The sequence below is a fragment of the Hippocampus comes genome, unplaced genomic scaffold, assembly GCF_001891065.2.
Source record: "Hippocampus comes isolate QL1 unplaced genomic scaffold, H_comes_QL1_v1.1 scaffold90, whole genome shotgun sequence".
NCBI lineage: Eukaryota > Metazoa > Chordata > Actinopteri > Syngnathiformes > Syngnathidae > Hippocampus > Hippocampus comes.
The window spans coordinates 32,406-35,945 of NW_017804912.1; the positions used below are offsets into that span (position 1 = coordinate 32,406).

The window sequence follows — 3,540 nt, forward strand, 5'->3', positions numbered from 1 at the left end:
TTCAGACGTTCGCATATGAGCCCCTTTGCAGCCTAAATTTAGTCGCTGAGAAAGTTTGACAACACAGTTTCTCTTTAATTAATTCTCACTTGGAGCGCGTCGCCTTGGCAACCCGCATACTGAATCCCCCCGTTTCAAAATGACTGTCACTCAGTGGAAAAAGCCGCGTTACCGGTCTTAAAGTTTTAATCGGCAGGTCGCCATAAGGCAACATGCGGGCTGTTAGACAAGAAAAAAAAAACATGTTCACATAGTGGAGGTGATAAGACGGGGATAATGAGATTGTTTTTTTTAGCTCTCATGAATTCTTACCAGTATTGCATTTGTAGTATTTCAAAGAATTCCTCGCAAGAAACATTTTACTTATTTATCCAGTCAATGAATGAGCCACCGAAGTAGCCAACTAACCAGTGGATCACCCAACTAACTGACCAATTCATCAACCAACAAAACAGCCAGTCGACCAAACAGCCAAGTAACCGGGAAGCCAACCAACAACCTAACTAAACATAAGGCCTGATAACTAACCCAATAGCCCAGAAAATCATCTAGGCAACCTAGCAACTAAACAAATTAGCCTGTCAACGAATAAACCAACAATCCCAAAACATCCTCCTAACTTGCCAATAGATCAGCCAACAAACTAACGATCCAGACCAGCAAGCTAACCGAAATGCCTATCAGCTAACCCAACCATCCAGTCAGTTATCCAACTCACGAACCAACCAACTTACAATGACCCGAATAACCACTCGACTAACCAGCAAAAAAAACAGATTCCAACGAACTTGTCATTTCGCCAATCCACGGTCCTACTGGTCTACTCACAAAACGTTCCACCTGGAGATGAACCAACCGGCCAACTAACTAACTATAACTGCCTAGTCATAACCACACTGTCTGGCAAACGCAAGAGCTAACAAAATTGCAGATTTGGCAAATTCAGGTCCAGAAAGTCAAAACGCTGCCCCGACTTGCCCTCTCGTCACACGTGCTTTTATTCCAATGAAAAATTCTGCATGAAAATGCGACACTTCTGCCGGTAATAAACAAATGGGCATCCACACATTCTGTCTGTCCTGTTTATGTTCCACTCTGAGTTGAATTGTACAAAGTGACGTCATCTCTGCTGATGAAAGAGTCAAGACAGAAATGCCTGTAGCGGTGCGTCCTGTTATTTAGCGCCCCTGCGTCGCTGCCTGGCTTTTGGCATCCCCCGCGGGATCGAGTGCGGCGGACGATCCTCAAAACGCATCAATTACTGCCGACAGCTCGGCTTTCCTTCTCATCCACGCCATCCCGCGCCTCTCGCCATGAAACCGCCGCGGGGAATTGGGAAAGCGCATGCGACAGGCTCACTTGAAGGTGCGATTGTCTATAAAAAGCATGAAGTATGCAAATGAGGCAGGGTGCAGTTGGCCGTGCGTGTGGAACTTACCAACGAGCCGTTTCACCAATTAAACGATCTGTCAACGCACCCACGACATCAACGAATTACCCAACCACACAGCTGACCACTCACACACCCAAACACGAGCCAACTACCCAAATTACCCAACTTAGTTACCACAACTTACAAAACCCACCAACAACAATGCACCCGTGCAAACCATTTAAAAAAAACAACACAACTAACGACACAACCAACGAACCATTTTACCAATTGCACAATTACCCACCTAAAAAAAGAAAACACTGTATACAACTACCACCCAACAACTATACAACCAATCGGTTGTGCGTCACTTCATAAAAATGCTTCATATGCGCAAAATTCACAAAAATCTGAGGCGAGTGGGTGGTGGGGGAAGCAGCCGTAAAACAGGCCAAAATCCATTTGCCATTGCAGTGGTGAGGACGAGCAAGCGATTCGTGTGGTACCTTTCACACAGGACCCAGGAAAACTGGCAAAATCAAAGCGTTGCCTGAACATGCTATCTGTGCTTGTGCGTGTGCGCGTGCGTGTGCGTGCACTTTGAAGTGAGTCGAAAAGCTGCACGTGAGCTCAGTTGGCGTGCTTCTTGACGGCAGAAGGATGTTTGAGCTTCCGTCGGCCTGCCGGCTCGCTGTTGCGTCGCCACGCAAATATTGGAGGAGGCAAAGCACACACGTGCGCCCGCACACGCGGACTTGTAAGAGTCGCGACGCGCGTGATTATTTGCCGCTTTGAAGTGTCATGTCGATGACACAAGCATGTTTGATCTTTGCCGCCCTCTGGGAGGGGAAAAAAAAAAAAAATGATGCTAAACGGAATTAACAGTCATTCGTTGACTTGCCTGCTGAGCTCCTTTGAACGCCGTTTTGTACTCAATGCATTTGCAAATGATTTTTTTTTCCAAAATATAGCTTGCGTTTAGACAATTAAATTTTTTTTTTCTTGCAAAAATGGGAGTTTTTATCTGGGAAAAAATTGACTTTATTTTCCTTCGATTAGATTTTTTGGGGACAAAAGTATGCACATTTTTCTCTTTCTATCATTTTATGTATCATATTAATTGAGCATCTACATATTTTGCAAGACAAAATCCAGAAGTCACGGCCCATGTATTTTTTTCTGCCCCCGCCACCCCCGCTCGAGATCCGAGTTGAATGTGTTCCCGTGACCACGCTCGCACCTCAAAGAAAATTAGCACTTAATATCTATTCCATTATCCAAACTGCTTTACCGCACGAGAGTCGCAGGCGTGCAGGAGCCAATCCCAGCTGCCATCAGGCAGTCGGCGGGGGTACACCCACAACCGGCCGCCAGCAAATTGCAGCACTTAATTGCAGGATTTTAATTGGAGTCCAAATATAAAGCCTTCGTGGAGTTCCTGCTGACTCAATGATGCAGCTTACATTATTATCTATTTCTAATTCAAATGCGATTATTTTTTTTTTTTTTCCCTGTTCCTCGACTGAATTTTTTTTTTTTCTTTTTCTCTCCGCGTCCTTGCAGTGAGTCATTTCGGCTCATCATTAGCATATGAAAGTGGAAGCTGTCGAGCGGCATCAAAAAGCACAAAGCAGCTTTTCATGTCGACTTCACAACGTGTCACTCTGCTGCTGTCACTCCAAATGCTCGACAAGCAAAGTGACATCGCCTTCCAACGGAATGTTTTCATGACCACCATTACATGGTCGGACCCTTAACGAAAAAAATTCCAATTCATTTGGCTAGCTTGTAAAATTATGAGTCCTCTATTTTCCGAGCATAATGTCATCTGAGAGAAAAAATAAGTTATATTTTTGAATGGAATAGAGTGATTTCAATCGAACTTTGCCATTGTTACAACAGTCCTTCCCAAATAGTTGGGCGGCCTGCCCCCAATGTGACCCCAGGGCATATGCTTTTTTTCTGCTGTATGAGAATAAAATGAATTTTCACATCCACTACAGTAGGTGGCAGTAGCGCTCTCATTGCCATGTGCACAAGGGAGTATTAGCACAAAGGTGTATGTTGTTTTTTGGGGTTTTTTTCCTCTCTGCGATGCAAAACCTCAACCAGAAGAGATGCACGTTGACAAATTTCAGTTTTTGGCGATTGTGTGTGATGTGTTC

General features: G+C 44.6%; 1 long non-coding RNA gene across 1 annotated transcript; it reads right to left on the bottom strand.

Moving 5' to 3' along the window:
* Positions 1 to 285: 285 nt before the first annotated feature.
* On the bottom strand, positions 286 to 3,256 carry LOC109525273 (uncharacterized). The gene is made up of 2 exons (XR_002170110.1): positions 910 to 3,256; positions 286 to 427 (listed from the first exon to the last, which is right to left on the bottom strand). It is a non-coding gene; the product is annotated as an uncharacterized LOC109525273 (long non-coding RNA).
* Positions 3,257 to 3,540: the final 284 nt, after the last annotated feature.